This window comes from Colobus angolensis, unplaced genomic scaffold, assembly GCF_000951035.1.
Source record: "Colobus angolensis palliatus isolate OR3802 unplaced genomic scaffold, Cang.pa_1.0 Scaffold17, whole genome shotgun sequence".
Classification (NCBI taxonomy): domain Eukaryota; kingdom Metazoa; phylum Chordata; class Mammalia; order Primates; family Cercopithecidae; genus Colobus; species Colobus angolensis.
In genome coordinates, this window is record NW_012114821.1 from 2,733,213 (window position 1) to 2,741,735 (window position 8,523).

An 8,523-nucleotide genomic window follows, 5' to 3' on the forward strand; every position below is an offset into this window, starting at 1 on the left:
CAGCCTCACTGCCCCACATGCCCCTCCAAGTGCCAAGGAGGCCCCACGCAATCTGTTAGCCCTGACCCTGAGTTGGTGTCACCCCCAGATGCACCACCTTCCCCCAGAGGGACCCGCACAGCTCAAGATGCCAGGGCCCACCTCTCCCCTCCTCATCCCAGGCCCTGGCAGCTCCACCCCACAGCCTTCCTAGGGTGGGGCAGGTTCCTGGGGCCTGCGGTGCCAGGAGCGGGCACAGGAGCTGGGGTGCACAAGGACCAGCCGCTGTGGGCCTTTGGCTGGGCATGGAGTCTTTAGTGCCTCGGTCATCCCATCTGGAAACTGGTACAACCTGGCAGCCTGGAAGGGGGGCACAGCCTCATAAGCCCAGCTGGCCACGATGCGGCTGGTGCCCGCAACGCCATGTGGACTGTGCAGGCCAGGGAGGGGTGTCCCAGGACAGGCTCCAGCTAGGTGAGAAAACACAGAAGAGTCCATCCCAGGTTCACAGGGAGACAGGATGTGTGCCAGGCACCCTGTGGCTGAGGCACCCGGTTACAGATCCAGTTTACAGATGGGCACAGAGGGGCCGTGCCTTGGTGGAGGCTCACAGCCGGTACTGGACACCTGAGCCTGGAATTCAGCTTGGGCCTGCGGGTCACCACCCATGCTCTCTGCACAGCATGGCCCCGCATGGCCCCAGAGCAGGTGGATGAGGGCGTACCCCTGCCACTTTCCCCGGGCCCTTGAGAGCTGAGCTGAGTGGAGGCCTCCTGGCACACCCTAGAGCCCTGGCATCACTGGTCACCCCTCATTGTCACCAGCTCACTCCACCCCTTGAGCCCTCTTGGGGGTGTGAGTCTCACCTTGTAGGCAAGAGGTGGCAGAGGGGATGAGAAGCAGCTGGTGCTCCCATCAGAACCGCCCCTTAGAAGGCCCATCCTGGCAGTGCTGGCGTCACCCTGGGGGTGATGACCCGAGGGAGGGGTGTGAGGGCCAGCAGTGGCCATGGGGAAGGAGAGTGGTCAGGAGGGGGAAGGAGGAGGCCCCAGCACCAGCCAAGCATGGAAGCTGTGCACCGCCCGCTTCTGGCCTGGAGAGGGAGGAGGTAGGAGGTACCTGCAGGGAGGAGGGGCTAAGGGTCTGGCAGGGCAACGCCCAGTGCCCTGGCAGGGACCTGGGACCTCAGTGGACCATCTCGGGGCCAGGAGATGGCCCAGAAGTGCCCATCCCTGGGATTCTTAAACCTTGAAGCCCTGGGGTTCCACAGGCAGGACCACAAGTGCCATCAGCAAGTCGAGGGCGGGGGGGTGTGGGGAAGGAGGGCTCAGGTTACTTCCCGGCTCCCCAGCGTCCCCTAAAACATCTCTGACTGAGCTGCTCCCCGCGCAGGCCTTGGGAGAAGCCCTATTGGCCAGAAGGCCGGCCCAGCTGACATGAATTTGAGACCCACAGAACTGGCCCGACTCTGCCTTTTCTGGTTGGGCCACTGGGCAACGCTGGGCAGGCGCTCAGGCCGTTGTCTTGGCTGATAGCCCCTGAGACTGTCAGTGGGCACGGGCCCCTTCCAACCTGCCACATTCACCCTCTGCCCTGCCCCCAGCAGACCTATCCATCCCTGAGCCAGCCGAAGTCTCCTGCACCCCACCTGCCCACAACCCTCCAATGGGACCACTCCAAGACAGGCCCAGGTGAGCAGAGAGCTGGCCAAGGCCGGGGTAACCAGGGACCACCTCCTGAGGCTCCTGTCCCCCATGCCAGACCCGAGCCAGGCACTGCAGCCCAGGTCACATGGCCACAGTGTTGGCTGACAGTCTAGCTGAGACGGGGTGGGGCATGCAGGGGAGGCTACTGATCCTTCCTGGCACCCGGGGTGGCATCCCAGAGGGGTCAGCACCTGAGTGGGGCCCTGAGGATGAGTGGGTCCCTCTGCTTGCTGGGGGCAGGAGTGGGCCCGTGTAGTGTCCGGGCCAGGAGGAAGGTTAATGCGGACAGGGTCACAGGAGACTTCCAGTGTGCAAGTGGAGGAGGGGCTGGTGGCCCCTGCTGAGATGTGGACAGGAAGAAGCAGATGCGTGTGTGTCAAGGTGTGTGTGCACGAGTGCATGTGCATGTGTGCACACAAGTGTGCCTGTGTGTGCCCAAGTGCATATGTGTGTGCACGTGTGCTTGTGTGCCTGTGAGTGTGCATATGTGAGCATGAACACACACATGTGGCACATTTATACAAGGCCACGTGGCAGTGTGACAGCCTGGGCTTAGTGCTGTACTTGCTGGGATGCGGGGCCAGAGATGGGGCTGGGAGAGGAGGGCGTGCCCCACAGGGTATGTGTAGCGAGAGCCACAGTCACGGCCTTGGAGAAAGGGGTCCAGGTCTGAGGCCAACAGTGGCTCCACCTGGGGCAGCTGCTGTGGTATCTGCACAGCCGCACCTCCGGCCTCGGCTCCCCTGGGCTGGCTCACCCTCCTCCCCTCGGCCACACCAGCTCCCAGGTCCCCTCAGTTGGGAGGATGCCCCGGGGCCCCAGGGGTTGGCCCTGGCCCCTCAAAATCCAAGCTCTGTACTTCTCCAGCAGGTGCTTTGATTTCCCCAGCAGGCCTTTCCAGCCTCATCCTCCAAAGGCCTGCTCTACGCAGCAGTCAGGGACCCTGAAGGTTGAGGCCTGGCTGACCCCTGAGCCCACCCCACGCCAGGCCTCCACCATGAAGACAGCAAGCTCCGGGCATCCGGGCCACAGGTGACAGGGTGGGAGAGGCTCATGGGCTGCCCCCATCGCTGGGGGACCAGTGTGGGGACCAGGGTGGGGGACCAGTGCGGGGACGGGCCATTTCTGTCTTTAAGTGTTACAATTTAGTGGCAAAACCGCCATCAACTGTCTTGCAGAGAAGTGAGCAATTGTCTTCGTCCCCACCACAGGCCACTTCTCTGGTCATTGGTTTCCATATCTTGGCCTGGGTAACGGCAGTTCCCGCTACCCACTGCCCCTCAGCTTCCCAAGGACAGTGACCAATTACCAGCAAAGCCCTCACAGGTTCCTGCCTTTCTCGTCACCTTCTCCAGGGTCAAACTGCCCTTGTTGTCAGGAAGTTCTTTTTGGTGTCTAGCCCCCATCTCTTCTGCTGCAGAGGAGGCTGGCCAGCTTCTGCGAGGTGGCCTAAGGGCAGGGAGGGGAGTGCTGCTGGTCTCTGGGCAGAGGTGACAGGGAGAGGGCCTGGGCTGGCAGACAGGGGACCCAGAGAGGTGGGACAGCAGGAGCCAGCCACGCTGGGCCAGGGAGCAGAGTTGGGAGCCATGGTGAGGGGAAGAGGGCACCAGCATTCACTACGCACTGACCGCAGGCCAGCAACGGGCCTGAGATTATACACGAACCCTTCCTTCAATCTTACAGCTTCTGCATGAGGTGGGCGAGGCAGTGAGCCCATCACAGACACCCTCAGATGAGAGGCACCGCAGCCGCCTCCCGCCGCCATCCTGTGCCTGTGCAAACTGCACACACACACCCCCCACCCTGCCACCAGGCCCGGGCTCCAGTCACACCCTGCACCTCAGTTTCTCCACCATCCCACCCGGGGCAGTGGATGCTGTCCAAGGCCCTTCTCTCAGGGGCACTGGGGCTCCTCCGTGAGGCTCAGCACCCCATGCCCACTCTGGGTCCAGTCCACACCGGACAGACCCGACCCTGGGCCCAGGCCTCCTGCGTCCCCTCCCCGCCCACCCCAGGCCACCAATGGCATCCCCAGACACCAGCCACAAAAGGCACTCTGTTGTCCTGCCGGTCTTCTGAACAGTGCCCGCCTGTGTGTCCTGAGAAAAGGCTGCACGGGGGGAGGGGCGGGGTGGGCACCCTCGGCACCGACTGCCCAGGGGGCTGGGAGGCAGACGGCTGGCCTGCCTCGTTCAGGGTGCCTACGGCCCCCATTCAAGCAGCCTGGTCACCGGAAGCAGAGGCAGCACCGTCCCCCGCCTGTGAGGTCCTGGCAGCGCCCCTGACATGGGCCCAGGACAACTTATTTGTGTCTCAGGGGTTCAGAGCCATGAGAAGTGGGCCAGAGAGTCAGGGACTAGCCAAGCCAAGGAGGGGGTGCCAAGATAGCCTCCCCCCCACAGGGTGACCCCCAGATGCCACCTGCCCTACCCCAGCTGTGCCAACTACACCCCCACTGGCCAACCTGCAGGGTAGCTAAGCCTACCCATAGGGAGCCCAGGTCACGTGCCACCCACAGCAGAGGCAGGCCGGGGTGGGCAGGGCTCTCAGCAGGGTCGGACCCCCTGGGGGTGGTCCCCCAAGGGCGTGGTAGTCTACCATGTTCACAGGGCCTGCCAGGCCCAGCCCCACCCAGCTGCCTGGGCACAGGGGTGCCCAAAGAATCTGGCCAGAGCCGCTGGCGGGGAGAGAAAGGCCCTTCCTACAAAGACCACTGCTGGAGCTGAGGCAGAAGGGGCCCTGTGCTATGCCAAGCTCTGCTCTGGCTGGCCCCATGCTCTGCCCTGGCACACAGACCTTCATCCGACCCCCCACCTGCAGAGGGCAAGGTGATCACAGCCTGCAGTTCCCCAGACATGGATACAGGCCCAGAGGGACCAACCAGCCCCTAGTGACTCCAGGGAAAATAGGAGCTGTGTTACCCTTCATCCCACCCAACTGTCCCAGACCACCTTGGCCCGGCGTCAGATATCAGCTTTCCAATGGCCCTCAGGCTCCGGGCCTCGCTGCACCTCCCCTAGTCTAGGGCTCATCACCCCAAGCCACCTGCAGGCCCTAAAGATGCTCCCTGTGCTGAAGCTCCTGGGCCTCTGTCCCCGCCCTGCTGCACTGAGGTCCCGGGTGCACTCCGGGGCTGGTCCGAGGCCAGAGTGAGGAGGGTTACCTTGCCTAGGAGTTGCCCTTTAGAGCAGGGCTGCCTGGCCAGGTGGTGAGCCCCCAGCAGCAGTATGGGGGCCCAAGGAGGAGGCTGCACTCAGCCTGGACTCCACAGTGGCTGGTCTCCTGGCTTGAGGACCCCTGAGAGGAGGCTGTACCCCGGGAGCAGGCCCCAACCCAGGCCTCCACCCCACCACGGCGGGCAGGCAGTTATGTGGCAATGGGGAGGAACAGCTGCAGCCAGGGTCCAGCATCTGGGAGGATCGAGACCGAGGGAGAGAGTAGGTGTGTCCAGCAGGTGAGCAGCCTTGGCGCAAGGCAGGGCTGGAGGATGCATGTGTGGCTGTGCGCACTGCCCGTGTGTGTGCGTGTGTGCATGGGGTGCTGAGTCCAAGTGAAAGCTGTGCAGGTGTGAGTGGTGTGTGTGTGAACGAGTGTGGGGAACAATGTGCGTGTTCCAGCTGAGCTACACACGTGAGTGTGCACATGTGTGTGTGCTTGGGGGGGTGAGGAAGTGTGTGCACGTGCAGGGTGAGTGCACGCTCCTTTTGTGAGTTACAAGTGTGTGCACTGTTCCAGGGCTGTGCACATGCATGTGTGCAGGTGTGTGAGCAAGTGTGTGCACACAGTGCGTTGCCAGCATGTGGGTCTGCACACGTCTTGCAGGTGTGCACGGGGCAGGGCGGTTCTGTGTGTGCGTCTGGGTGCACTGTGGTGGAGAGGAAGTCTTTCTGGAGCAGCTGCCCGTGAGAGCTGGGCCCGGCACAGGGACGGGCTCTCCAGGACTGCGGAACAGGGAGCGGGTGCAGAGTGCAGGGTCCCTTCTCCCAGAATCCCGTTCCTTTCCCCTGGAGCTCTGAAATCCTATTTAAATGCATTCCTCTGGGGTGGCCATTACCCCAGAGGAGCTGGAACTGGGGCCTCGCCAAGACTTGTCTGGACAGTCCTACCTCTCCCTGGCACTTCACAGGGTGATGGTGTCCTGGACTCTCTGGCACTCTCCAGGACAGGCAGGTAGGGCCACCCACACTCCTGTCACAGAGATGCCAACTTAGCCTCAGAGAGGTGCTGGCCCAAAGGCGGCCTGCCAGCAGACAGGAGTGCGATTTCACTGACCGTGTGCCCCCAGGGCCCGGGAGGATCTGTTGGGATGCATGGTGGTCGCGGGTGGGGTGTGGGCTTTGCAAGGCTCCTTCCCCGCCTCGCACCCAGGCCAATGCCCAGCCAGTGCCATCTTCTCAGCCTCCTGGCCGCTCCTCTGTGTTTCTTATTTCAGGGACCCCTCAACCACACATCTCAGTCAAGAGTCAGCACCCCCAAAACTGGCCCACAGCTGAGTGAGGAGTGGGGGACAGGCACCAGGACATAGGGACTGTCTCATCTCAAGGTCCACCCCAGTCTCTGAGCTCCCAGTAATCCCTGGGTCCTCCTGACCTCAGCTGCGCTGGGCCGGAACAGCTCAGTTGCTTGGTGGGCTGCAGGGGAACAGCCTGCCGCATGCTTCTCTCCCAGGAAGGCAAGTGGCTGGGGGCCCGACAGTGAAGCTGCAGAGAGGACTTCTGCTGTGCCCTTCCCCTGACCAAGCCCCAGAGAGGGATACCCTAGAGAACAGAACGCCACAAGCAGGAGGTGCTGGCAGCAGGGTGTGGCTGAGGTGGCCTGGGGGGCAATGGTCGTGGGGGTGACGGGGTGGGGTGAGATGGTAGGGGAGCAGTGAGGGTGCTGGTGTCAAAAATGAGGGTGCTACGGCTGTCGATGAGCAGGACAAAGGACAGAGGGTGGGTGTGCACATGTTTGCGTTTGTGAAACCCATGCAGGGAAGGAGGAAGGAGGGGCAGAGGTCCCCACGGGTCCATCCAGGCAGGGTAGCCCCGGACAACAGAGCCTGTAACAGGGGTGGCAGGAGGCGAGAGGACCAGGGCTCTGCGGAGGAAGGAGGCTAGTCCTTTGGTACTGATCCTATTTTTTGTTGCTTCCTCAATTAACAGAAACGAGTTAGTATGAAAAAAGAAGAGAGAGGGAGGGTGGGGCAGGAGTGGAGATGTCCAGAGTCCCTCCTCAGTGGCTGTGCTTTGTCTGTGGGGGAAGGGAGATCCTCACCGTAACCCCGAGGAGCAGAGCACAGATGAGGAAAGGAGGCGCCGGGGCCTGATGAAGGTCACAGAGCAGGACGCACGGCCAGCACCCCCTGGGTCCCACTCCCAGTCCCTGCCTGCGGGGGCCTCCCTGCCCCATCCCCGGACATCAACATCCAGGCTGTGTCCTCTGGATCGTGTGGTCTGTAGGTCTGAACCTCCCTTTCTTCCCCTTTGCGTGTGTAGACAGGCACACATCGTGGGGCGGGGGTGCTGTGTGCACCCCTTGGTGCTCGTGCTGATGCATGTTCTCATGAGCCCACAACCAGGGCGCAGGTTTTTGGGTGGTGGCACCCTGGCGTTCCGTGTTTCTTGCCTTTGTGGGGACACGTGTGCCTGCTCTGGGTGTCTGCCTGCGCCTCACACTGGGGTGTGTGTTGGTGTTGGGTCTGCTGGGTGGTGCTGGGGCTGGCTGCGGCCCACTGTGATGAATGTGGCGTGCGTTTTGTGCAGTGCAGCTATGGGTGTGGCAGCAGCACTCAACAGGCTGTGCACTCAGCCTCCTGACAGGCCCTATGACCTGCGGCCCATGGGGCACCCCATTTCTTCGGCATCCCCATCAGGCCAAGCCACCTACCCTGTTCAAGACCCTCCTGTGGCTTCTGACAGCAGCTCCCAGGACATGGGCCAAGACCTTCAGGGCTCAGGTCTGGCCCTGACCCCTCTGCAGCCCCCTGTCCTGCCTCCCACCTTCCTCTCCAGCTCTGGTCTATTTCTCACACCCACACTATGCCCTGCCCCAGGGCCTTTGCACAGCCAGCTCTTCCTTCTGCCCGGACCTCTGACCCCTTCATCACCCACCCACCTGCCCTTCCGTGGGACGCCTCCTGGCTGAGCCTCACTTCTAGGTCTCTGTAGGCTGCTTTCTTGCACTCCCCAGAGCCTCCTTGGCAGAGCCGGTCAGGGGCTCTTTCCTGCATGTTCCGCAGCCTCAGCGCTTGGGGGGGGATTGCACAGGACCACGCCCTCCCCCTTGCCCCCTACCCTGCTCCCAGTGCGAGGGTGTACACGTGGGCACCCACGCGTCTAGTGAGTGCCACTTCCTCTGTGTGCACGCGGGCTGTCTACAGGGGGATCCCGGGCCTGTGCGTGTTTACCCAGAAGTCACAGCTCTGCCGATGGCGCAGCTGCAGCCAGGGAGGCCGGAGGCTTCCAGAGGACAAAGGGAGGGCGTGGGCTTGCGGGCGGGGAGGGGTTGACAACACCCTGCTGGTTCGGGGTCTTTGCTGAGGGTCGGGTGTTGGGGCTTTCCTCCCAGAGTCCATCCCGTGCACACACAGCAGACCGAGGGGCAGCCCAGAGCCAGAGCCGACGGTAAAACGAGGTTTGACTAAATCCTGCCATCCGGGGCCACACTGGCGTGAGACCCGCCCCCGCCACGCACACACATGTGCAAGTCTGCATGCCTGCACACACGTCCCCCAGCCTCCCGGACGGGCACGCACATGCATGCGCGGCACACATGGACACAAGCACGCAAACGCGCGCTCACGCCAGCGCACCGCACACGGGGACCGGGCCGGGCCGGAGAGGGGGGCTCTGGCCGA